We start from the raw sequence: 27,884 nt of genomic DNA, 5'->3' as shown, positions 1-27,884 counted from the left end.
GTAAAAAACAATGAACAAAATACGCGCCGGAGTGATAAGTGCAGTGACATCAATAAGTAAGGGACAAGATAGAGAAGGGAGGGGAAGAGACAGCTGCTTAGGATCAGGTTACCTGTCCTGTCTTTTAGAGACTGAATTTCTCTTTAAGAGAAAATGAAATATTTATACAGGACATGCTGGGATGTCTGGGATTTGCTTCACAATAATCAATGGTGAGAGTATCAGCACAACCAGATTGGCCAGGATTGGTAATTACTGAAAGTAGGGGAAGGCTGCTTCATGGGCATGATACGATTTTTGCTGCTTTTGTATATTATTGAAAATTATTGAAAATTCCCATTAAAGATAAGTACTCTCTGAGGCGGTGTTCTTGGAGCTGAGACCGGATGAGGGCAAAGGCAGGGAAACTTCTGGGGAAGAGGGTCTGGGCTGTGGGAGCCTGTTCCGAGGCCTGAGGCATAACTAGCTGAACTTGCTGTGGGAAAGAGGTGAGTGAAGTGAGGGGGCGGGGCCTCCTGGTCCCTGGGACGGGGTTTGGGCTTTATTCTAAGTTCAGTGAGCTTGTTGCATGGCCACTATCCTCACAGTGTCCACAGTGAGTGGTGAGAAAGGGCTTCAACAGCCTAGCTGGCTCAGGGAATGCAGTGTGGTGTGGGAAGCGTGTCACTTGGCGGCACCAACGGGGTTACTTACCAAACAACCGCTTGTCGCTGAACTTAAATCTACAAATAACTTCATCCTTCTTCTTTGCATCATTAAATCCTTTTCCAGAAATCATCAATTCATTTTCATCTGCAAGGGCAACACCCAAAGGTCTGTATTAGGAGGTGCTGAGTGCTGTCTTCCCTCTGATCTTGCAGTTATGACAGGCCACTCCATAACTGAATTACCAGGGACTCTGATGAGGAAGCATATGTGTCTGAACCAATATCTGTGTGCACACTGGGCCTCACCGGGTATCACAGAGGGTACAACTGAGATGGATGGGCCTTGAGCACTCGGGGGCTTCTCACCACTGCCCCTGACCCATCCAACTCATTAAAGGCACCCAGTCTCATACCCTCCACAGGGGCAAACCCAGCCATAGGTTTCCGACTCTGAAGTCAAGGTCTTCCCTGAAAGGCGCAGGCAGTGCTGTCCACCAGGCCCTCTCTTACACAAATGCCAGGAACCCAGATAACGCAGGCTGAACACAGTCCTGACCCTTGTCTGAGCTGAGCACACAAGCCTGGGTGTCTGGGGGGCTTTCTGACACTAGGGGGTCTGCTCCTCCTCCGTGTCTCTCTCTCTGCCTATGGCAGGCTGGAGACCCCAGGAGCAAGGCCAGGACCTGGGCGAGGCAAGGAGGAGGCGAGGACCGTGCCCCGGAGAATCCCCCATGGCAGGCGACGTCCTGCCTCAGCTGTGGGTCTGAAGTCCGCAGTGACTGCTCTGCCCCGCCCCCTTCCTGCCCCTGCACGTGCCTCACACAGACCCCCACGCCCCCCACAGAGATTCGCCAAGCACCTCCTTCTGTCGGGGTGGGAGACACTGATAGGCAGTTCTGGGCCATAGGGGCTCCCCAGGCTTCTGGGTGCCCACTGGTGCTTCCTGACAACTGAAACAAATACTAGGGCATCCAGAGAGGGCAGCTAGTGGGCCTGGCCCCTGGAGCTGGCCAGGATAAATGCAGATCTTCCTGCTGCAATCCATGGTCTTTAGCCTGCACCCCTGCCTCCTGGCCTAGGCTGGCTAATGCCAATCCCAGATACTTGATTGGCGCAAGGTCAAGTAACTTGAGAAATATTCCTCAGAAATGCCTGCACAACCTTGGACCTGGAAGTGCTGATTCGTCCTGCTTCAGATCTTCCTGTGGTCCCCTCAGATCAAGGTGGAGTTTACAAATTCTCTTTTGAAGGAAACAGATTCTTGGGCTGTAGGCAGAAGCTGGCCTGCTAATATGTTTTGATAGGCTTTTGGAAGCAGAAAGCTCCCATAGAGGACCTGGCAGTCCCGGCCTCATGGTGAAGGTTGGACCCAGCCTCCTCTTCCACGTAGCTGACAGGAGGGAGGGCGGCAGCCAAGGGCAGGACCGTCTGATAGGCCAGAGCACAGCCCGTGCCGCATCCTCAGGAGCAGCGCACGCTGCCCTCGGCCTGGACACCCTCCTTCCTCCTTGTGTCTGCTGCTGCCTTCAGCCCCTCTTGGGTGCTGCTTCACCCCTGCAACAGAGCCCCCTGTGCCCCAGGCAGTGCCGCTCCCAAAGGGGGGCTTCTGAACTCTGGCATGTCTCCAAAGTGGAAGGCAGGGTCATGGATTCAATATTTCAGCAAAAGAGACTTCCAGGTCAAGGATTTTTGCTTTGTCCAGAAAGCTGCTCCTTTTGCTTCCCAAACCCCTCCCCCTGCACCCCAATTCCTCCAACAGTATCAACCACAGGAAGAAAAGGAAGTCACAGGAAGGTCTATAATAGGCTTGCAGGGCTGCATGTCCCACGTACAGTCCACTGCCCACCGGCTCTCAGGAAGCAGACAGGCGAACAGTCCCGCAAGGGAGATGGATCCTTTCTGTTACAGAGAGCTTTCTCTCTGGAAGAAAAGTTGTATACCAGGACAGCCGCGGGCTCCAGAGGGAGGAGCTGGGAAGGCAGGCATCTCCCTGAGAAGGCTGGTGGAGCTGGGCATGAAAAGGGCATCTAGCCTGCCTGAGACTGACACAGATGCACAGGTGGACATGACCTGACTTGGGGCGGGCAGGTCTGGGAGCATCACATGCTGCTTGGGACTGTCACTTTGAGAGAAACTGGACACTGACCAACTGTGACCTGGGTGTCCCCTTAAGGCAGCAGGTCTACTTCTGGTCTTTACCCCAGTGAATTCCTTTCCAAAGCTCGCAGAGGTAAGCATCAGGACGGTCCTACAGTATGACATCTAGTATCGACCTATTAGGAACAATCTGAATATTGATCAAGGGAGGCCCATGAAATAAATTGTTCCATCCATGCAATGGAATACTATGTAGATGGCTGGAAAGTACTATGTACTGCATGATCCCATTAATGTAAAAATATCCTTGTAAAGTATACTGAGGTAGGTCTTTACATATAAAAGCTGAACTCTTTGTGGTTGTTCTCTCTGCAGAGAGTAGGATGGGACAAGGGGGGACCTTATCACGCTGGGGGACAGCCTGGACCCAGGCTGGTTGCAGGAGTGTCCCCGTCTGCACAGTGTGTCCTGCCTTCATCCCGTGGGTCCTCCTGCCCCGCACAGCCTGCCCCACGCACACCCCCCCTGAGGGTCTCTGGCCATGACGCAGAGCTGGATGCCGGACCTCAGAGGGAAGCCCTACTCTGCACTGTGTCCTCCTATGGCCGCACTGCTGGGCCCCACCTGCTGGGCTTCCTGCAGACACTCACTCTGGCCCAGTCACATACAGGAAAAGGAGTGACCAGGTGCCACCTCCAGCCTGCCTCTGGGGTACAAGACCTGGGCTAATCCAGCAACACACAGGAGGGATGAATCCCCAAACCATGGTGCCGAGGGTCCCAGGCCAGGCCCTGCGCTCATCCCCTGTGAGTCCCTGAGGAGAGGTTTTAAAGCAGCAAACTAGCCTGTGGAGGAAGAAATCAGGGAGTAGCTGCCTCCAGGCGGTGGGGCAGGGATTGCCTGGGAAGGGAGCTCAGGGGACTTTCTGGGGGCAAATGTAATGTTCTGAGTCCTCATAGGGTTGGGGATTACACAGGTGTGTGCATTTGTCAGAACTCGTCAAATGATAAACTTGTTTGTTGCATTTCAAAAAGAGAAATCTTAACAAATCTTTCCCAGATAAAGAAATGTGGTGCAGTAGCCTGATGACTGTAAGTTATTTTGAAATGCATCAAGATATAAGATGGAGACTTCCCTGGTGGTGCAGTGGTTAGGAATCCGCCTGCTAATGCAGGAGACAAGGGTTCGAATCCTAGTCCGGGAAGATCCCACGTGCCGTGGAGCAACTAAGCCCGTGCACTACAACTACTGAGCCTGAGCTCTAGAGCCCACAAGCCACAACTACTGAGCCCGCATGCCAAACCTACTGAGCTTGTGAGGCTAAAGCCCATGCTCCGCAACAAGAGAAGCCATGGCAATGAGAAGCCCGCGCACCGCAACGAGGAGTGGCCCCTGTTCGTCACAACTAGAGACATCCCACAGCAATGGAGACCCAATGCAGCCAATAAAAAAAAAAAAAAAAGAAATAACATGAATTGATGTAAACAGAGATTCAAGAAAGAGAGAGGAGTTAGATAAATAAATGATAAAGGAAATACGTTCAGGTATTAATTGCAGATCCAGGTAGTGGAGAGAGGGGTATCCATTGTACGTTCATTTCCACTCTGCTATAGGTTTGAAATGTTTCGTAATAAAAAGCTGGAATAAAAACAATGAATTGAATGATAAAAATAAAAACACAAAACTGTGGACACAGCCAAGCAGAAGTCATGGTTCATACTGGGTGACAAGTGCCTGACAAGAGACAGGAATAGAGCAAGGGCTGTGAGAAGCCAGAGGGACCAGTTGAGTAGGAAAGGCTTTGGAATTGAGATGCCCTGAGAATAAGACCTAAAAGGATGGTGGGCTGGACCCTGTAAAGCTGAGGAAGGTTTTTCAGGGAGCCCAGTCCCCCCAGCCCCCGGCCTCTGCAGCATGTGGGCTTAGAGCAGAGGCTGGAGCTTGGAGGGTCTGGTTGTCTGGCTCGGGGGCCTCAGCCTCCATGGTCAGGCTGGGGTAGGGAAGTGGCCTTCTCTGCCCCTCAGGCCCTGTGCAGAGGATGGGCTGGAGCACAGGCCTGGAGGCAGGGAGGCCAGCAGAGGCCTCTGCCTAGTCCTGGAGGGAGGTCGAGAGGCTGAAGAGGCCACGTGCCTTATGCTCCCCACTCCCGGCTTCCTCACACCTGGTCGACTTATTCAGAACGATAGCCTGATGAACAGCTTCTTCTACTTTATTTGGGGTCCAGGTTCCTGCCTTGAGCTTTCCCTCCAAGTGACAGTCATGCTGTGTGGCAGCTTTTGACAAGATGACAGCAGTTGTAAAGGTCAGAGCAGCAGTGCTGGGTCATGCCTGCAGAGGGTGTGCGGTGGGCACCTGTCACCTCAGCTGGGCCACCATAGGGCATGAATGACAATGGGCATCTTCCTCTATGGTTTGACAGGCCTGTGTATGTCCCAGGGACATAATCAGAGAATTGAAGCTGTCAGGCTACTGCACGGCTGGCATGTGACACCAGAGAAGCCCTGGTTTCATTTCTGGGGCAGCAGTGCTCGGATATGAACATTGCTGTGTCTGACCCCATGGCCTACTGCGCTGTAGCCTTGCAGTTCAGAGCATAGTGGCCAGGCCCAGCTTCCTGGGTCTGCGTCCAGCTGCATCCAGCTGTGTGCTGTTGCCAGCGGGAGCGTGTGCTTATCCACCCACCTCAGCTCCACAAATCCCTGTGATGTGGACTCAGGAGACGGCACACACAGAGCTCACTGAGAGAGAGGTCTTCTTCCAGAAAAGCAACTGCACAGGATCCTCCCCACACCGATGCAGGGACCCTCCCAGGGGAGAGAAGGCAACCTTGTCAAGTTCCAGATCTCAGGGCGAGGTCGACCCCGTTGAACCACTGGGTGTAGTGATAGCTGTGGGTATTTGTTGGATGCCTTTGTCAGTCTGGGTTGCTAGTATGATGCTGACCGTGAACTATGTCCAATTCTTTTCTTCATCCACTGAAATAATCATATTTTTCTTCCCCATTTTGCTCATAAGAAAATTACATTGATATTTCATACACTGAATCAGGCTTGCATTTCAGAGGTGAGCCCTAATTATTCTTGATGTATTGTCCTTTTTTTATGTTGTTGGATTCTATTTGCTAGTGATTTGTTGAGGTTTTTTAAAATAAAGTTTTTCTTATTACTTAAACTTTTGGTTTTGAGTTTAAAAAATATGTACACTAAACTTATCATTTTGCAATATTTTTGTGTCATTTTATGGCATACATCAAATTTATACAGAACTGTATGTCAATTACATCTCAGTAACACTGGAAGAAAGAAGTAATTTTACAAGTACACACACACGCACCCCCAACACTTGGCATACACACCTCCCATAAACATTCCTTATATGCCCGATGTAGTCCTATGCCCACAATTTCCATACAATCACCCCACACACTCGGACACCACACTCACACACACCATACACACTACACGCACACCACACGCATAGTGAAATCATGTGCTCACAGCACACCCACAACACACACTGGGCACATTCACAACTCACACAAACACACACCCCTGTGTTTAAAACAGCACTCCAGCTCTTACCTCCTGTACAGACACTGGAAGGCTCCACAGCTGTAATTTCAATACAGGACTTAGCTCCGAGCTAGAATAGGGAGATGAGGGGCAGGGGCTTGAATGCGGGGGCTTGGCGAGAAGCTACCTGTTCCCACTTTTAACGTCCAGCCCTCACTCACTGGCTCAACGATGTATTTAAGAGTCTTGAAGCCTTGGTCCACTCCAAAGACATGATGCGGGCTGTCTGCAATGTCCAATAACTACAGCAGAGAGGAACTGGTTGGCACACAGTCAGGGGTTGAGGACGTGGCAGGGCCCATCCCAGGAGACAGGCTCTTGTCGCCTGCCATGCAGGACTCCAAGGCCACACGCTGGCATCTGCTAGCAGCCCACCTTTGGGAGTGGGAAGCTCCTCCATCCACACCCCTGGTGGGCAGGTTTACCCAACACTTGATATTCATCTGCAGTGGCTACCTGGTGTCCAGACACTTGGGGTGGGTAGGGGGCCATCCTCTCGGAGACCCTGGGACAGCTGCCTTTGAGAGATTTGCCCAACAGTGCTCGAGAGTGGCACTGGTTACCTGTTCTGAATTACCTGGTCTCTCTGATAGTCTTTTACACCCACACAGTATACTGTTGCTCCCATTTTCCGAGCCCTGTCAGCCTAAGAGGAAAAAAGCGTTGAGTACAATTCACAAAACAGGCGGAGCACAAAGCTGGTAATGACGGTCTGGATTTACTTCTTCCTTAGTCATTTTAAATGGCGCTTCCTCCAGGGTTCCATCGGTCAAGGAGATAATCATAGAGGGAACCTTGTTTTCTGCAGAAGAAGCAGGGAGTGGCCTGGTCAGCAAGGCACCTGGAGTGACCTGCCTCAGGCTTCCAGGCCCACAACACTGCTCCCACATCTCCTCCTCCTGGGGAGAGGCCACCCTGACCTGAGTACCCACCACCCAGAGCACCAGGAGGGAGAAGGGGCCTCCGCCCAGAACCCACTTGATAGACGAGGAGCCTGAGACCAGATCAGAGCCCTTCCTAGTGGACCTTCACTATGGGCAGGTGGCACAGCCTTTGCCCTGAAAGGCAACTGCAGCTCCTTCACTGGACGAGGACAAGCCTCTCAGGTGAGCACAGGGAGAAGCAGCTGACTGACTGCACAAGACATCCCCCTGGGTCAGGGGGGCAGTGGGCTCTGTCTTGGGCGGCACCGGCAGGCCCCCATGCTGGCTCTGTGGGTCCTGCTATTCAGAACTCGAGGTCAAGGTGCTTGGACAGCAGCCACCACCCAGCTCCCCGCCTTTCCCCAGCATCCCATGCATCCTTCCCAACAAGGACTGCAACCCTACAGTCTCGATGTAGCTGGTCTGGGCCAAGTACAGCCACTTCCACAGTCAGAGGCACAGTCAAAGGATGAGAGTCAACCAGAGGAAAGAGGCTCAAGGGAAAGGAGGAAGAGCCAGAGCTGTGGTGGACAAAGTGTGGGCAGCCAGGGGGACACCAAGGTCTCTGTTCCCTAAACTGAACCCCGTCTGCTCGCCGTCCCTGGAAGTTCTCTTTTCTTTTTCATGCAGCCCAACCATAGGTCAAGCACTTGATATCTAGTAAGAACCAGGATTGTAATGCATGATCCCATGTGGTTCTCGGAAGCATCCCTGGGGGTGGTTTTCCTCCTCACTGTGCAGAGGAGGAACCTGCAGCCCAGAGAGGACAAGGGACTCGCTCCAAGGTCAGCGCTAGGAATTGGCCGAGGGGGGTCTGCACCAGCCCTTGCTGAGCCCCGCGCCCGGCTCTGTCCCACCTGAGCACAGCGACGTCAGCAGGCAGCTTACCTCCTGAGTTAGCTTGTTGAATCTGTTCATTTGCCTGCAACAAAATGAAGGAAATTGGTGAAGGGCAGTGAGATGACCCAATAATACTCTAAGAACTTGATAAAGCAGAAGAAAGTCTCAGAGCTGTAGGATCCATACCTTTTTAAATCCTTCCTGCATGTGTTTGGTTCCTGTAGGTACTATATTCTGAAGTCTGCTGAGACCATCACGAATTTCATTTCTGAAAAAAAACAGTAAAGGGGGTTGAGGAGGAATGAGGGTTGACTGTTACAAAACAGAGCACTTGTCCTGGTGCCCTTCCGCTCTGTGGAGGCCTGCCTGGACCAGAGAGGACACAAGTGGCCCTGTGGTGACCTCTCTGCCTGTGTCTTTGACACTGACAGGCCTTGGTCAACGCTTCTCTGTCCCCCATTCAGCGGGTGTGGGGGATGCTGCTTTGCTGGTCCCATGGGTATGGCCTGGCTTTCAATGTGCTCCTCCCTGTCTCAGGCCTGCAGACCTCAGGGGACTCAGCAAGGGCCCTGCCTTGACCGTCCGTGGTGAGGTGGGAGCACCCATGGATACACACCTGCGAATTCAGCACCCCCAGTGTGACTGGCGGTACTGCAGGCACCTAAGGGGTCCCTGGTGAGGGCACATCACCTTCCATCAGGCAAGGCTGAGTGTGGAAAGGTCACTGTGCTGATACCCCTGCCCTGTCCCCTCCTCCCCTACCACAGACCCCTGAGGTGGACTTGGACCCTCCAAGCCACTTCCCCCCAGGATCCGTACTAAAGCAAGTAGTCAAGCTGCTGCATTAGAGTGTAGGGCTCCTGGGCTTCATGTGCTCCTGAAGAAATAGATCATAAGCTGGAAAAGAGGCCTGAGGCCTGTCCACGCAGGCGGAAGAGCAGTGACCCCAGGCTGCCATGGGGATGGGCTGTCGGCCTCTGTTAAAACAGATAGCAGGGGATGGGACTGGGACACACAAGGTTTGGGGCTTATGTTCAGGCTAATGCAGTGTGATGGGCTGAGCTGTCACAGCAAGTCTAAGGAGAACGTGGTCCCTGAAGTCTGGCTCTTGCCTTGCGCAGAAGGGATTCTGCCGTGAGGTGCGATCTGAGAGCCCCAGGTCCTGCCCTGCCTGACCCAGCCCAGTAGCTGAGGACGCTGTGACCCAGGTCCAGTGGAGGCCACACCAGGCCCTGCCCACCCCAGCACAAACACCCTCCCCTCTTCCTGACACTTTTGGGAAGATTTCTGTTTTGTTGCCAGCACCCCCAAATATGCTGGAGCTCTCATCTCTCCACAGCCTTTGACCTGAGACTGAGCTTGCCCAGGCTTCACTCCTGCCTGAGCGGGCCTTTTCCTTGGGCAGCCTCCCCACCCCATCCTTACTCCCAGCTCTGTGCACTAGGCTGCTTATGCCCTCATCAGGCCCTTTGCTTCTTAAGATTCCACCCTGTTTTTCACTCCCCTGAGCCCACTCCCACTTCTGACACCTTCCCTTGAGGAAGACTTCGTCACCTCCACTTCCAGAGAGGACCCCGGAGATCCTCAAGAGCCTCCCCATAGCTCCCTTGGTTCAGGCTCTGAACCCCTGCCTCGGAGGAGGCAGAGGTCCTCCTGTCCCCAATTGGCAGCTCCTCCCCCACAGGATGCCGCCCAGCCCCCGCTTCTCTTCCTGCTACCTGCCTGACAGCCCCCCGCTGACTTGCTGTCTTCCACCTCCACCTGACTCAGGTCTCTCTGAAATGCAGAAGACAGGGACACACAAAACCAAGCCTTCCCCTATCTCACTTAACAGGAAGCACAGCCCCTGCTTCTCCTGGGAGCCAGGCATGGGGAGTGCTGCGTCCACACACTGGCACCAGCACACTCCCTGGGTTCCGATCATCTGCATCATGAGCATCTTAACCTCCCGGCTACTCAGGAGCTCCACATCTTCCCACCTCCAGGGCTTTGGGCACATCGCTGGGCCCTCCTAACGGCCCACCTAGGATGCTGGTGTGTCATGCTTCCCTCCTGCACCCCAGCCCACACTCATGGGCTCCCTTGTCTCAGACCCACCAAGGGACCAAGCTCCCCTCCACTGAAGCTCCAGCACTTCAGCACTGCCCACCCCTGCCTCCTGGCTCTGACTGTGCCTCCCCTCCTCCCCCACTGGCCCAGAGCAGAGAGTGACACACAGAGCAGGTGCCCAACACAGGCCAGTGTTCACAAAGGGCCCACACGTCTGATCCACCAGGTCACAGGCGTCCTTGCAGTGAGCCAGTTCTCAGAAAAGGGAAGAGCGCTGAGAGGACACAGGACAGGTGGAGGGCGGGGCTTAGAGGGGGCGGAGATGGTCTAACGGCACGGGGTCTGCCAGGGCCAGCGCAGCCAGGGGTCAGTGGGAGCCATGGAGCCGGGGCTGGGGGTCAGAGTGGACTCTGAGGGGAGCCCAGGACGGCCCAGCCTGCTCCCAGTGGGTCCACATGAGGTCTCAGGGAACCCCTCAGTTCCCTGTTTTTCCCTGTGAGCACTCCCACCAGGCCTGCCTGCGGGATTAAAGCAGCACTTACCTGTCTGAGGTGAGCTTCATGAGGGTGTGACCCAGTGTGGAGTAGGTGATGAAGGACACCCGCAGGTTAGGGCTGGAGAAGTATGAAGACAAAGTCAACAAGCAACCAGGAAGGGGGTGCATGTGAATTTCCCAGCTCCCATTCCAAGCGTTTTGCTTTGGGGACTCATTTCCTGAACACTGGAAATTCCTATAACTTAGTAAAGGATTCTGAGGCCTGTGGAGGTGTGGGGCCTTCCTGCTCCCTCCTTATACTCCCAACCCCCCAAAATCTCTCTGTCTCTCTCTCTCTCTCTCTCTCACACACACACACACACACACACAGAGGCATGCACAAGAAGATAGATACTCATGTACTTCTGCATGAGCCTCCCAACTGGCCTCTTTTCTACTGTAAAATTCTCTGAGACTCACCCCTTTTCTCTCCTTGCCCACCTCCCCATGTCCTGCCCATCTCAAAGAAGTCATTCTACCTCTTTTCAGCCTTTCACACATCCCTCCCTTTTCTCTCCCTCCACTGTCTTCTGCCCCATTGACCCTCATTATTTTTTCTCTCAGTGGCTACCATAGGTCCCTAGCTGTGCTCTCTACTGCTCTTGGCTCTTGTTGCAAATCATTTTAACCACTCTTATCAGACTTTACTACCTGGAGAACCTCATGTATCATATCAGACACTTGCTGAAGAATCATCTAGAGTGCCCAATTACAGCGGAATTCTAAGCGCCTTGGCCTGGCATTATGAGCCTCAGTGGTTTTGGCTCCACAGTGCTCTGTCTAGACTCATCTCTCAGCCTTCCCTGAGTTAACGCTACTCTCCAGTCAAATAGACGACTCACTCCACAAGAAATCTCCTTGATCATTCTTCTACCCTCTTTTCCCCATTCTTTAGGATCTCGTTCAAAATTCCACATCCCCTAGAAAGTCATACTTGACTTTCAAAAGATAAGAATACTTGCTTTTTCCTCAAAGTTACTAGAAATTCCTTTTCACTTTTCTTTTAGCCCTTGGCACAATTTAACTGGGTGTTTGGTTACTGGTTTGCCTGTTTATTAATCTGTGCGGTCCTCAAGGGCAGACTGTGTCCCCTACAATGTGGCCTGACCCCAGGCAGGAGCCGAGAAAGCTGCTGAGACCTGATGGAACCAGCGTGATCTGTCCTTTCTGCTTCAGAACACCCCCCTGGACTCTGTGCTCCCGACCAAAGGGACCTCTGTGACCACCGAGTCTAAAGAGCTATGTACCCTGCCCGGCAGAAGAAAACAGTAGCCGTCCTTTGTGTACTTCTCCAATATTTCATCCACTACTATGTAAATGTCCTTCCAAATATCGTTCGCCTTCTGTGACCTGAAAACAAAGAAGACCTGAGTCGGAGGGATGAGGCGCATCCATCCAGTGGGCAGTGTTTCTGCCTCTCGAGCTTCCAGCAGACACTTTGGCAAATCCTCCCCATCCCAGGCACCAAAAGGCTGCCACACTCCCTCAGTGACCTCGGTGGGTCACCCTGGTGGTGACTTTCATCAGTGTGAGTGCTGGGGAGGGTAAACAACCAGACCCATGTGCAGGGGGATGAGGGTCTTTGGGTGGCAAACCAGGATGGTTGATCATTTTACTTGGGGCTTTAAGACAAGGAAAGAGGCAGAATTCATTGGTTAGAAACGCCTCCAGTGCTTCTGACACGTTGGCTCTCGTTGTCCCTCACGTATGGACACCCAACAGGTACCCTGGCCTCAGGCCAGGGTGCATGTGTTACTCAGACTGTTTGATTACCATTTTTCTTCTCATGAGCCTGCAAACTAGGCCTGGGACACTGCTGTCCTGACATCATGATACCCACCAGCAGGGATAACTGCAGGCCCTTCCTGGTCTCCTTCAAGATTTTTGCTCCCATTGTCTTTAACTTTAGTGCCAGGATAGAGACTGAGGAGCCTGAAGGGGGTGAGGGTGAGGAGTGTGCTGTGCTTTCAGATAAGCCTGGCCTATCCCACTGTAGCCATGCTCTAGGCTTACTCCTCACTGATGGCCTGGGGATGGGAAATGGGTGCATAGGGCCCATCCTTGGAAACCGTCAGCTCCTCTTCCCCTTTGCAGAATCCAGCAAGACTCAGTCCTGTCACACCCACTAGCCTCTGGGCTACTTCATCCAATGTCTAGGAGCTTTCCCCCTTTCCAGTTGATTGCATAAGCAAATACCTTCCCTACTCTACCTCCCAGAATGTTTTGAGGATGGCACATGTGCAGTAAAGGGCTCTGGGGACCGTAAAGTGCTTCAGTGATATTGGGAGCCAAACCACTGTTACTACTGAATGAGTAAAACGTATCCTCAGCCCCACGTAGGAGTTGAAAATGGAACCTAGGCAATCTGTCCAGTCTGAGGACACGCCCCTCCCTTTCCTTCCTTGAGGGCCAGCAGGTACAAAATGCACAACCCAGGTTTCCCAAGGCCACAAGCAGACAGACCCAACTGTTCATCATGTGCACACAAACTGCAACGTGGGTCTCCAAGTTGTCAAAGAAAGAAGCAAAACATTTAGAACCAGCAAAGCAAAGGACTTTCTAAGCAGTGACACTAGGAGAATGCCTAACAGATGACATAGCAATCTCCCTGGGGCCCAGGAAAAATAGAAGTCATTCGGGTAAATAACAAAACAAAACAAACACCAAACAAACCCAGAAATCCCAGTGAGCTTCTTCCAAGTGCTGACAAGACAGCTTCTAGCAATCACCTGCCCCTTGAGCTGTTTAAGGGACATGCAGGTCACAGATCCAGGTCAAGCTGATGGAGAGACTGACAACCATCCAGAAACTCTATGGTGCTTTGTTTACTTTCCAAATATAAATGTTCCCGGGAACAAAGGCCTGGGGCACTAATTCTAACTCAGGAACAAGGAGGCCACAGAGGTGTGTGCCTTGGGTCTAATCAAGACTGTTCTTGTCTCCCCTCTGTCAGAGGCTGGGTTCCCTTGGACTACTTCCTGTCATCAGTGGTCCTGTGGACAGAGGTGCCCTGAGGAGCACCCGGGCCAGGCAGGAGAGCCACTCACGCGTCCACTATGAAGTACAGGTCAAAGGCACCCTCGCAGGATTTCAGCTTGTCCCAGTTGTTTCTGTGATGGCTGGTGCCCAGGTGGAAGCTTCTGTTGTTTGGGAGGTGGTGCAGGGATCTCCCTGGGCACAGCTGTAGAGGCTGTAGTGCCAGCATCAGGAAGAGCATGGAGCCCAGCATCCTGGGCCCAACATTCCCCATTTTCTTGGCCAGCCCCCGTGGTCCCACTGGACCCTGGCCACTTCAGGCCATCTCAGGCTGGGGCATGTGCTACCTCCGCTGGTTCCCAGGAACCACTCCTCCTCCAGCCCTTTCACTAAGGTGCACTGTGCTGTAAGCCTCCCCTGGTATTTGCCCTCAGGGCAGAAGAGGCAAGAGGCTGGCCTCGGGGGATGTCCTCACTACCTGCATAATCCTCCTCTGTGATGTCCCTTATGATGGACAGGAAGGTTGGCATGATGGCTTTGTGAGCTGCAGGTCTGTTCAGTGTCCTGCTATTGACAATCCCAGTGGGGAGGCATGGGTGGGAGTAAGATGAAGCGTCCATTTGTTCTTTATCCCAATCCCTCTCAGGTGGCCATTAAATTCCTCGGGAAACCCTGCCTTTCTGTCAACTGAAAGAAGGCAGCTGAGGTGGCTTAGATAAGGGCATCACTGTTGGGTCAAGGAATTGGGAGCCTAGAGTGCTGCAGTGGTCACTCGTGTGACCCAGTGGATGGAAGGGTCTACAAGTGGAGGAAGGCCTGTAACGATGTCAAAGTCCTTTGTGAATGAGAGACATTGCAGTTATCTTCTTCTGTGTAGCAAATCACCCCAAACTCAGTCGCATAAAACAAGAACTATTTTATTATTCTCCTGGGTTCTGTGACCAGAAATCAGAGAAGGCTGAGTGGCAATGGTTTGTCTCTGTTCTATGTGGGCATACACAACTCAAAGTCAAAAGTGATTAAAAAGCCAAGACTGTGAACATAAAACTTCTTAGAATACCTTAACCAATTGATTTTATTACCTTCATTTTTATATGCATAAAAGAAGAGTGATATATGCTAAAAATCCTTCTCTAGTAAGCTTAGCTATTTCAATTCGTAAAACCTAAATTGGAAGTGATCTAAAGCATTTTGGGTGTGGTATTTAAAATAATGGGATATTTTAAATAAATGGTGTTTTGGAATTGAGACAATTGGTGTACTTCTCCCAATAGCCTGTTAGGTTTTCCTTGCTTCATATTCTTCATGACACTTGGTATTGTCCTATTTTTATATGTTTTCCTATCAATTCAGCATCTGTTTTTGGTCTTAATTTGCATTCTTCTCATTACTAATGGGATTGGTCTTCTGTTCTAGAGACTTAGGGTCCTTTCTGAAGGAGGTAACAGGTGTCAGGGCCTGTTCCAATTAATTCTTGAGGTTTATGTGCTTGGTGAGCTTGGAATGTGAACCTACATGTGGTTACCAGACTTTTACAGAGAATGTTCATGTATAGGAACCCCATGTCTTGGTACCCAGAGTTGAAAGTCCCAGTCATGACTTTTCTTACACCCCTGTCCTCATCAGACACTTCTTGATGATTCTGAGAGTCGGCTTCTATCAGAAAAGCAACTGCACAGGATCCTCCCCACACTGATACAGGGACCTTCTCGGGGGGAGAGAGGGCATCCTTGTCAAGTGCCAGATCTCAGGGAGAAGCTGTCCCCATTGAACCACTGTGGGTAAGGTTAGCTGAGAGAATGTGTGCGGATGCCTTTTGTCAGGCTGTTCCTGTTATGATGCTGGACTTGAACTTATGACAACTTTTTTCTTCATTCATTGAGATAATCATGTTTTCCTTCTCCATTTTGCTGATGTGGTCAATTATATTGATATTTCAAACCTGAATCAGACTTGCATTTCCGGGGTGATCCCTAATTGGTCTTGATGTATTGCCCTTTTTATACATTGCTGTATTTCATTTCCTAGTATTATGATCAGGGTTTAAAAAATATCTTTTATTATTTCTTAATTATATTTTTGGTTTTGAGTTTGAAAAAAGTAATTACTCCAGCTTCATCCCAGCTGGAGTCATACGTTGGTAGATTTGGAAAGCACTGTGGAGATAATTTAGCTTAACCCCAGTTTATTGATGGGAAACTGAGGCTGAGAGAGATGGAATAGTCAGTTCAGGGTCACTCACTGGATTGATATGGTCACTTCTGTCTCTTCTAGGCACATTGGCTGTCATTAATCTCTGATGTCAATGGCATCTCCTTTGAGGAATCAGTCTGGAAAGGATGTTAGGAGAGGCTCAGATGTCCCTGGTGGCACAGTTTGGACATCCTTTGAGGATAAAATGGCAAATGAAACCCAGGGTCACACAGGAGTGGGACGAAGGGTAACACTGGCATGTGTTTCCTCAGGAGCTGTTGAAAGCTCAGAGGTTAGACATAGAATCTGACTTTTTTTCTTTTTCTTTTTTCTTTTGTGGTATGCGGGCCTCTCGCTGTTGTGGCCTCTCCCGTTTCGGAGCACAGGCTCCGGAGGCGCAGGCCCAGCGGCCATGGCTCACGGGCCCAGCCGCTCCGTGGCATGTGGGATCTTCGCGGACCGGGGCACGAACCCGTGTACCCTGCATCGGCAGGCGGACTCTCAACCACTGTGCCTCCAGGGAAGCCCTAGAATGTGACTTTTTGATGGGGTAAAAGTTTGGGAGAAGTTGGAAAGAAGGCAGGAAAAGGAGACCTAAACCCTCAACATGCCCTCATTTGGTGTTTGGGTCACATGGTTGACTTGTTGTTTACCTCTGGGGGCTCTGGGGGGGCGACATGGCCAGTGCAACCAAAGCAGGCTTGGGCACACACACTTGGGTTTCAATCCCAGCTGTGCCTCATCCTTGCAGGCGACATGGGGCAAGATGCTTAGTATTGCAGGACTTGGGTCCTGTTCATCTGTGAAAGAGGGTGATGACCCTCCAGGTGTGTTGAAGATGGAAGGAGGTGACGTATGCAAAACATGTGTCACAGACTCCTGTTGCCAAGATAGTGAGAAGGAGGGCAGGCCCCTGTGCTTCCTTTTACAGGTGGGGCAGGAGGCGGGGCGAGAGGAAGGAGCTAAGTTGGACTCAAGTGATGTTCCTGTGAGGAGGGAGCGGAGCTGTCCCCTCCTCACGGTCCTCCCGGGCTCAGGAGACGTATTTGTTAATGATGAAAACTCGGGACACTCAGCTGAGTGTGGTCCAGCAAACCTCTCACAAGCTGAGGGGGCGCTTGAAGATGGGTTTGCAAGCCTCAAGAACTTGCTGGTGGAGCAGATCAGGGAAGGGCAGGGATGCATGTCTTCCCAGAAGGGCTGATGGCTCCCTTTCCTCCTGGGTGCCACCCTCACTTATGGCCATTGTGTGTCTCCCCTGCAGCCGTGAGCACCTCAAGGGCAAAGCAGAAGCTGATTCACCTGTTAGTGCCCAACAGGTTGTCCCAAGAGGGCATTTGACAGTTGACAGGTGAGCAGAGCAGAAGCAAGTGTATGAACATGTGAAGAACAGTTGTGATCACTTCAGGAGAGTGGAGAGGGAGACCCACACTTGGTGCAGGGGCAGGGCCTGGTGGATAGATGGCTGCCCCCAGGTGTGGGAGCAGGGAACAGGAACAGCTCCAGACCCAACCCACCATGTCTGGATGTTACTGTCCAGCTTTTCCCCTCTGGTCACCTGTGCTGCCACAGCTGCAGTGTCCAGGGGTTTAAAGTGTCCAAGCACATCTGATGATTTGTGAGGAAAGGTGGCATGCAGAGCAGCAAGGAAAATAATCTGCTGTGAATCAGGGTGCAAGCATATTAGAGCTGTCAACCAAGTCCCAACTGACTGGTGGAAGCCTTGTGTAAGTACAGCAGCTGCTGCCTGGATGCTGACAGATGTGGGGCAGTACTGAGCCTGGCCTCTGGGTGGAAGAGTTGTGCGGTGTGGTCCCTCCTCTGTGATGGAATCCTGAAGGTGAGAGCAGGTGGCATTGCGCTCTGAGTCAGGGTGAGTGGCTGCATCTATAGCAGTCTGGGTTCTTTAGATACCAACAACAAAGACCGACTCTGGCCACCTTAGTCAAGAAGATGAGTTAGAAGGTTTTGGTGAGGGTGAGAAGCGATGGGAGAGGAGAGAATAGATCCCAGCATCAAAGGGAGGACTGGAGAACTAATCTTGGAAAAATACAGGGCTTGAGCTGCTTCAGAGAGTCTGGTAATCCCCTCAAACTGAAATTAGGTGTTCTTAGGAAGGATGATGGCAGCATAAATTCAAACCAAACCGTCGGATGTCTGCTTTACTCTCATAGTTACCATGTAATCCTGCCTTCCCATTTGCTGGTTTGAGAACCTGGGTACAAAAGAGTGCCCTTAAGTCCGCTGCAGCCAACACTTCCTGAGAGCGTGCTACTTGCCACCTCATGAAGTCCTGTGGGGTACACAGATAAACAGACACGCAGTCTTTCTCCAGGAGGAGGGGATCAGGCTGGGTCATAGCAAGGACAGTGTTGGGGCCCCAGGAGGCTCCACACACCCTGAGCTTTGGCTCTGCAACCCTGACAGCAAACCTGGCAGTCCTCACACAGGATGAGTTTGCTAGCTGTGGGAGGGCATAGCACTGGATTCTAATAATTTCTATTGGGGATAAAAGTAGTCCTCTCTCAGCCTTCAGTTTAGGTACTGGCCCCTGGAGTGTGGGCAGAACTTTTGTGAGTCTCTGCACTGGGGATCAGGACCCCTGACTTGCGCCCCTGTTCTACCTGCTCTATCTGGCAGGCGATTATGAGTACCTTCAGCCCGCCATCTGGACTGTGACCCGGGCAGGGCATCAGATGGGGGGTGGATGCCTGCTCCCACCTCCCAGGGGAGCCTGAGGACATGAGGGTTAATGAAGGTAAGCTGTTCTGAGGTCTGTAGAGAAAGCTGTGCAAGTTGATGGCTCTTACTGTGACCCTCTTCCTTTTCCCTCCCCTGACGCACTCAGTGGGGATGGAGTCACAGCTGGGTCTGGATGGCTTAGTATGAATAGAAGGGTATCATTTAGGGGTGGCTCTGTGTCCTACTAAACTTGTGTCCCTCAACGTTTTCCTCATGACTGGAGGATGCCTAGACCTTATTTGCCTGTGCTATTTTCACCATTGCTTCTTGGAAAACTCCTATTCATCTGTCAAACTCTAGAGCTAATGTCACCTCCTTGATGGGGCATTTCTTAGGTAGCACACTATTAGTGAGTATTCATCCCTGATCCTACAACAATTTCCTCACACCGTTAACACAGGCTTCAGTAGATCCTACTATAACTAGGCTTTCCTCCTCTTACTGAATGTGCAGTAGTGGCTCCACTGTATTCATCTTTTTATCTACAGGCTGAGCAGAGATTTGTATTTGTTGAATAAATGAATGAAAATCACCCCTAAGAGATATGGAATGGGTTTCTGTGTCTGGACCATATGCCTTGCTCATAAACAGTCCTTGCAAAACACTCGTGATTGAATTCTTACTCTTTTAACTGCCTTGCACCTGCTTTTGCAGTTCCCTCTGACTTCTCTTTTTGTATTCTATTTTCTTCCTGCCCTTTGGAGGATTTCCTGCCCCCTTTCTAATACCAGGAGGGTGTCTCTGGTATTCCAGTGCCCAGAATTCCAAATTACTTGGGTCTCATGGGTGGTGTGCTGGTAAATGTTTAATAATTGGCTCTCAGCATGTAGTTACAACAGGAATGTCAGACGGTATTTTCATTTGTGGTAAAGTTAACATGAAAATGAAACAATGAAGACAGCTGTCTAAATTTCACTTGTTTCTCAGTGTTTTGAGTGATGTCTTTTTCAAAATAGAGAATAGTTTAACAGTCGAAGAATATTCTTTCAAATTTTTGCACTAATCACAATGGAAAGAATTCAGACAGGACATAATGTTTAGTTTAAACTGAATTAACTTTTCACCCTCACATTCTTAAGTCCAGATAAACAATGAACCAAGAAATGAAGCCCCGATTTATAGCATATGCCATAGATGCCCCCATCATGGCTGACTTGATGTCATTCGATGTGGAGTGGGCGAGAAATGCACAGGAGCAGGGCACCACAGCCCACATACAGGCCCAACAGTTGTGGCCCCATCGGCAGCAAGGTATTCAATAGTGAAAACTAGTAAAAGAATTAGGAAGTGGTGAGTTTGGGATATTTATTGTGTTTATATAATTTATTAATACTTTACTTAATGTGGTTTTTGATAATGCCTGTGTTAAAACAGCTAGCTCACAGAATTCCTGAAAATCTCACAAGGCACTATGAGCTGGCTCTGACCGACCACTGGCCACATGCCACAAAAAAACTGTGTACTCAAAGAGAGTTGAGGGGAGAGAGGACACTTTTGGGGGACAGAGTTGCATGTATGTGCCCCCTCAGCCTCTTCATGTGGTGAGCTGTACTCAATGCCACAGTGACAGGTTCTGTCTGTTGGTTCAATCAACCTGTGTATGTCATCCCTTCTACTTGGCTTTCCTGCACCGTAGTGGTGGAAAAGCTAAATGTACATTTTATAGACCCCTTGCAGTGAGGACATGGGCTTTTGACATGGATCCCTCCAAGCATCTCCACCCATCAGTGCACCTGGATAGGAATTCCAAAAGGTGTGAGGTGATATCTCATTGTGGTTTTGATTTGCATTTTCCTAATGAGTAGGATGTTGAACATCCTTTAATGTATTAATCTATCACATTTATTGTTTTGTCTATGTTGAACCATGCTTGCATTCCAGGGCAGAATCACATTTGATTATGGTGTATGATCCTTTAAATGGTTCACTAGTACTTTGTTGAGATTTTTTCCATTATATTCAGCAGGGATATTGGTCTCTAGTTTTCCTTTCTTAAATGTCCTTTTCTGGCTTTGGATTCAGGGTAGTGCTGGCCTTGTAAAGTGTCTTTGGTAGTGTTTCTTCCTCTTCATTTTTTGCAGAAAAGCTTGAGAAAGGTTGTTGTTCATTCTTCTTTAAACATTTGTAGAATGTACTAGTATAACCATCTGGTTCTGAGCTTTTCTTTGTTGGAATGTTTTTGATTACTAATTGAATCTCCTTACTCATTATTGGTCTGTTAAGATTTTCTGTTTCTTCAGGATTTAGTCTTGGTGGATTGTACTTTCTAGGACTTTCCCCATTTCTTCCATATTGTCCGATTTGTTGATGTACAGTTGTTAAATAGTAGAGTTTTATAATTAATTTTGGTAATATCAGTTTTCATGTCTTCTCCTTCATTTATAATTTTATCAATTTGGTTTCTCTTTCTTTTACTTGCTCAGTCTAAACTATTGTCACTTTTGTTGATGTTCTCCAGAAAACTAACTCTTCATTTTGTTAATCTTTTATATTGTTTTCTTGTTTTGTATTTCATTTATTTCTGCTCCAATCTTTATTATTTTCTTCCTTCTACTAACTTTGTGCTTTTTTTAATAGTTCTTTAGGTTGAAATATTATTTTCCTTAAAATATGCATTTACTTCTATAAATTTCCTCCTTAGAAATGTTTTTGTTGCATACTGCATGATCTGGTTTACATACTGTGTTTGCCTTTTCAAGATATTTGTTTGTTTTTAAAAAAGTCTTCTCTGGTCCACTGGTTGCTCAGGCATGCGTTGTTTAATTTTCATGTAATTTAGCATCTTCCAGCTTTCCTCACGATATTCATTCCTACTTTCGTACAATTGTAGTTGGAGAAAATGCATGGCATGATATCAGTCTTCTTAAATTTATCGAGACTTGCCTGTGGCCTAAAATATGACGTATCGTAGAAAATGGTCCATAGGTGCTTGAGAAAATTGTATATTCTGCTGCTGTTGTATGAAATGAAATGTGTATATCTTTTAGGTCTCCTTTGGTCTATAATTTTGTTCAAGTCTGCTGCTTCCTTATCATTTCTCTATCTGGATGATCCTTCCATTGTTTAGAGTGGTTATTAAAGTCCTCACTTATTTTTGTGTTATTTTTTTGCCTTTTGTTCTGTTAATAATTGCTTTATATACTTAGGTGCTCTGATATTGAGTGCATATATATACGTGCAAATGCAATGTTTTCTTGATGGGTTGTCTTTTTTTTTTTTAATCATTATATAATGACCTTCTTTGTCCCTGGAGCATTTTTAGCTCAAAGTCTATGTCGTCTGATGTAAGTATAGATATCAATGCTGTCTTCTGGTTACCATTTGCTTGAGTATCTTTTTCCATTCCATGACTGTTAGTCTTTGGGTGTCTTTAAAACTAAAGTAATTCTATAGTGGGGAGCATATTTCTGGACCTCTCTTTTGTTTTTGATCCATTCAGCTATTTTATGTGTTTCTATTGAATTTAATTTTTTTATATTTAAAGTAATTATTGATATGTAAATACTTACAATTGCCATTTTGTTAATTTTTTCAAGTGTTTTATAGGTCCATTTTCCCTAGCTTCTTATCTTTCTGTCTTTTGCTAATTGATGACTCTTTGTAGCAGGTATGCTTAGATTCCTCTTTTATCATCTTTTTTATATGTACCAGAGGTTTTCTCTTTATGGTTATCATGAAGACTACCTAAAATATATTTATAACGTCCTATTCTAAGCTGATAACAACACTGATAGCATACATAGATTTTCCCTTTATTTCTCCATCCTACACATGTTAGGTTATCAAGATGGCAATTTATATATTTTAATGTTTCATATCCAGTAAGATATTATTGTAGTTATGGTTGTTTAATACATTTTAAACTCTTAACTACTGTTCTAAGTGAATTACACACCAAAATTACAAGATTACAGGGTCTGATTTTGACAATATGTGTCATTAGCGGTGAGTTTTACAAACTTCTTATGTTTTCACAATGCTAACTATTATTCATTTATTTCTGCTTGATGAAATTCCTGTCGAAATTCTTGTAGAGCAGGTCTTCTGGTGATGAACTCTTTCAGTTTTCTTTGTTTTGATATATTTTCAATCTCTTCATTTCTGAAGAACAGATTTGCGGGGTACAATATTCTTCAACAGAATTTTTTTATTCTTTCTGTACTTGAATACATCACCCCTCTCTCTCCTGGACTACAAAGTTTGTATTGGGAAGTCCCTCTAAATTCTTATGGTGGTGACTTACATGTGGTGACTCATTTTTCTCTTGTTGCTTTCAAAATTCCCTGTGTCTTTGACCATAGACAATTTACGTACAATGTGATTTCTCATAGCCATTGCAGATTCAACTCATTTGGGATTCTTTGTGCTTCATCAATTTGGATGTACATCTCTCATTCCATGTTTGGTAAGTGTTCAAGTCTTTTGTTTCAAACATACTTTTTCTCTTCCTCTTCTCATATGGGACTCCCATAATTCACTCTTGTTTCTGTTTGTAATGTCCCATAGTGTTTCTTCACTCTTAAATTAATTTTTCTTTTCACTCCTGTGGCAGGATAACTTCAAATGACCTATCTTTTAGTTCACTGATTCTTTCTTCTGCTTGCTCGAGTTTGTTGTTGAATCTCTTTATTATATTCTTCAGTACAGTCATTGTATTCTTCAGCTCTAGTTTCCAGTTGTTCTTTGGATGGTTTCTATTACTTTGTTGAACATCTCATTTGGTTGATACATTTTCTTCCTGAATTTTATGAAGTTGTGTGTCTATGTGTGTTTCTTGTATTTCACTAAACTATTTCAAGAAGATTATTTTGAATTCTCTCTACAAGAGTCCATAGATCTCTGTTTCTTTAGAGAGTTTATTCTTTTCATCATCTCATGTTTCCTTGATTCTTCATGGTCCCTGATTTGTTGCATTGGTATGTGCACTGGTATTTGAGTAAGCAGTCTCTTCTTCCCTTCTTGGACTCTGTGGTCCATGTGTTGCTTCATCTTCACATATATATTCTGTGATTTTCACAGTGAATTCTTGCCTATTGATAGTCCTCTAGCATGTAAGTGTGGAAGGAAACCTGATCATGTTTACAAAGTATTCTTTAGGAGGGATCTGATAAATTGGGAGGTCTGTCTGTGTCATCAGAGGAGCTGATGGGAAATTGGGACCCTGCAATTACCTTAAAATTATGAGAAATATTAAGGTACAGGAAGGGAACTTACACTTCTGAACGAGGTGGTAGGTTTGAGGACCTGTTTTTGACAGTGTCTTGGAGATTACATGGGTGGTGGCCTTGGATGTTAACCTACACGTGGTCAGCAGTTTACAGAGAATTCTCAAGTGTGGCAACCCCAAGTCCTGGTGTCCAGAGCTGAAAGGCCCAGTCATGATTTCTTCTAACACCTTGGTCCTCACCGCACAGTTCTTGATGTCTCTGAGCTCATCATCCTCTCCCTCCCTGGGGCAGAGGAGGAAGACATTAACTACTGGGCCCCTGAGTCTTTACAAGTGACCTGGCACTGTTCTGAGCATACTGTAGCAGTTACTATCACCCTCCTGGCACCCTGCAGAGGAGATACCATTATCCATCTTTTCAGTGAGAAATTGAAGCACAGGGAGATTAAGTAACTTGCCCAGGAGATTAAGTAACAGCAAGTGAGTAATGGACACCAGACTGTATTCATACATCAAAGATATTTGGGGCTTTTTGGAAAGAGCATATTTTGGCTAAAACCCCACGTATCTCAACCCATGGTGACAGATGAAGGCCTGTCTGTGGGGAATGAGACTCATCATGTCTACATCCACAGGATACCAGGGTGCTTTGTCCTGGCAGGAGCAGTAGAGCTGCATCTCATACAGTGGAGCAGTGCTCACCAGGGAACAAACTCTCTTGCTCATCAACAACAAATCCCAAGTCCTTTTGACTGTAAACCAAAACACAATATATGTGTCCAATTCAGTACAAAAGGGGCTCTTAACAATTTTGTGTTTTTTGTGCTTTAGATGTTGGGCTATGGGGGTGGGGGTGACAAAGTACTTCTGCAGAGGTACTGGGCAGTAGGAGGGATCAGCGGCAGCGTCCTGGAGAGTGACTGAGAGCATATGGGTGGGAGATCTTGACAATGTGAACAGCAGTTCCTGAGGGGGGAGCACTCCTGGCCGGGTTGAAGGCAGATATTTGGGCCGCAGAACATTTGTGTGCAGTGGGGATTCCTTAAGGTGAAGTTGATGCACCTCCCCTGTGTGAAGAAGAGTAGAGAGAGAAGGTCACTGAGAAGCCATTGGAATTGGGAGCAGAAGGCTGTGCTTTCCTTGGCTCAAGGGGATTAGGCTCAGTTCCTGTCAGGATCCCCAGGGTGAGCCTTTGTTGATGCCCTTCCTCTTCCTAGGTCCTGGCCTCCAGCCTGCACTTCTAATTCTAGACTCTCTTCAGATATTGGACATATGCCCTCCCTTCCCTATGGAGCCCCGTTGTTGTGACTCTGGACTCCCTTTGCTCTGGTGTTGAACTTGCCTGCTCCCCTCTGCACTGGGAGCCTGGTTAGCAAGGACAAGGGCTTATTGCCACTGTAGCCCCAGCATTGCCCAGGTTCTCTTGATGAGTATGTGCCGAAGGGATGGGTTCTCACTGCAACCCTCAGGCTGGGGTTGAGTCCAAAGTGCAAGGGCAGCTGACGGCGCCCTCAGATGGGTGATGGGCTCTGGAGGCAACAGCACATACAGACCCCTTGGTTTGGGTAGAGATTGATGCGGACCCTTTGGGACACCATAATCTGTCTGCAGCATCACAGGGAGGGTGGTGAGCACACTGACCAGCTGACAGCATCTATGGGCAGCCCTGGACTGGATCTGTCAATGGGACTCCAGGACCTCTGGACTTTGGGTTATTCAGACTCACCTGGACACTTTCTTAGCCTCACCAAAAACTGACCTAGCATTCTTCATAACTGCATTATTTGTTCAGTGGCATTTTATTATTTTATCCCGGTTTTTGTTTGAAAAACAGGTAAGACTTGGAGCGTTTCAGAAACTAGACTAACTTTGCAGATTTAGTAACAGGTTGAAGTCAGTACTTTCCTACAATCACTCCTGAAAATGCCAAAGGGACCTTTCCCCATCCCTGCACAGTGCCCCGCAAAGCAGATTTCTGTGCCCTATATTGTCAGATCCAAAATGCCTCCTTGTGTCACAGAAATGACCTAAAGCCTCTACACGGGAGCACGTGTAACTAGAAGTGCCCATTCATTCATTCATTCATTCATCATCAGAGGGCTCAGTGTGTGTGGACCACATGCATCGGAACAACTGGATTTGGTGCACTCACAACACTCTGACCTGCAGGACTGGTGTGTCTCTGTCCCCCACACCCTACTGGGTGACACTGGGTATCCTGTGAACATCTTGACCATTGCATTGATGAGGACAGTACTTGATTTCCAGCCTTTCAATTCACCAAGCCCTACAGCCCCAGGGCATACGCACTGGCTGTTTCCTCCGTTTGGAGGGACCTCTCTGGATTTATTTTTATCAGTTATTTCTCAGCTTAACTGTCACTCTCTCACAGATTCTGATCTGGCCAAACAGCCACTCACTGAGATATTCATGACTTTCAAGTGTCTAGAGAGCTGTCTAGAGACAGGTGGAGAATGGGGCTTCTGTGCAAGCAAGGCTGGGACTCAGAGCTCGATTCAGACCCAGAGCCGGGAGCCAAGCTGCAGAAGGAGCCCCGACACCACTGTCACCGGACAGTGTCTCTGCTGGATGTGAGCATGCCTCAGGTGTGTCATCAGCAGTGTCCAAGAGACTTTCAGGCCTATCCAGAGCTTCTAAATGCCCACCTGTCCAGCCACCAAGAGCCAGTGTTTTCCTGATTCAGGGAATGTGGTCAGTACACACCTCACTGCAGATCTTGGGACTGCAACATCCTCCAGGCCCCTGGCCCGGTCTGTACAAAAGGTCTGATAATGGGGACACCAGGAATATGATGCCCAGGCAGGTGCTTCCCAAGAGAACCAGGAGCAAGGCCCTCCTCGAATCTGGAGGCCTGAGAAGGGCAGCTCTCTGACGGTTTGGGGGTAACCATCATGAGACCATGAGTGCTGCACCGAATGGGGGACAGAGCGGTGAGAAGGGTGGAGCCAGGCTCCGAATTCAAGTCCCACTCTGCTGCTCCCATCCTTTGTGAGCTGGGACAAGTCACTCAGCCTCTCTGTGGGTCACACCCGCCTCCATAAAGCTGGGATCTACCAGTACAGTAGTATCTACCTGTACATTCACTGGGAGGATTAAAGCAGTGAGAACATGTAAACTTCTTGAGCAACTGACCCACAGAAAGGATGCAATAAAATTATCTATCATTATTATTATTAAATAACAAGGATGACAAGTGGAGAAATTGGGCTTCTCCACATTGTCATAGGTACTGACACAAGTGGGGCATCTTTACTACCTGGTAAAACCAGTCAGTGTTGGCCAGACAATATTGGGGGGGGGGTGTCACCATGTCCTCCGCCACTCCTACAGCTGAGTGAGCAGCCCAGGAGGGTCTCATGGATGGGGTGCAGCCAGCAGTCCCACAGGGTCGGGTAAGCAGTGGGGAGGGACAATGGACGGGAATCCAATAGGCCTCTCCAGCCCTTTTCGCTTAAGATTGCAATTGCTGGGCATTGCTCTGGAGAAGAAAGGTCCTGACATCCTTGAGACGAGGATGCAGGGGAAATGCACGGGCACCATGTTGAGTATCGTCTGGAAGCTCATGAGCTCCAGGTCTCCACGCCTTGGGCGTTCCTCTCGGCAGATGCCCGGAGAGGGCTCTCTGACCCACAGTCCCGGGGGCAAATGTCAAGGGCAAAAGCAAGACCCCAGACATGGGGAGCATCCCTGTGCCCTGCTTACCATGTCCCTGTGTGGACACCACATCAATGACATCTGGTTGCAGCGCTGGACAAAGTCACACAAGGTATCCAGTTTTCTCTGAAAAGCAGATGTGGTTGTGAGGAAGCTACAGGCATAGATGCTGCCTCTAGAGGGGTAGTGTCCCCTCTGACTTGAGATGGTCTGTCAGGGCTCTGTCCCCACCAATTCCCTGAGACAGCACTGCAGCTACCCTTTGGGGCCATCCACCAACATCCAGAAACTTGGGCCCATCCCAAGGGGAAACACTGGTGGTGATGGGAACATGAGCCCTCGTAAGTTTTGGCCTCCCCAGGGCCACTAGAGTCGAGAGGGCTTTGGCATTTCTCTGGCACCAAGTGACTGTAGTCCAGTACCCAGAGCTCATTTTCATGCCTTATGGGTCCAGACCTGTGCACGAAC

The sequence above is a fragment of the Hyperoodon ampullatus genome, assembly GCF_949752795.1.
Source record: "Hyperoodon ampullatus genome assembly, chromosome: 1".
Taxonomy (NCBI): Eukaryota; Metazoa; Chordata; class Mammalia; order Artiodactyla; family Ziphiidae; genus Hyperoodon; species Hyperoodon ampullatus.
The sequence above is the reverse complement of the archived record's forward strand: the minus strand, read 5'-3'. Positions refer to the sequence as shown.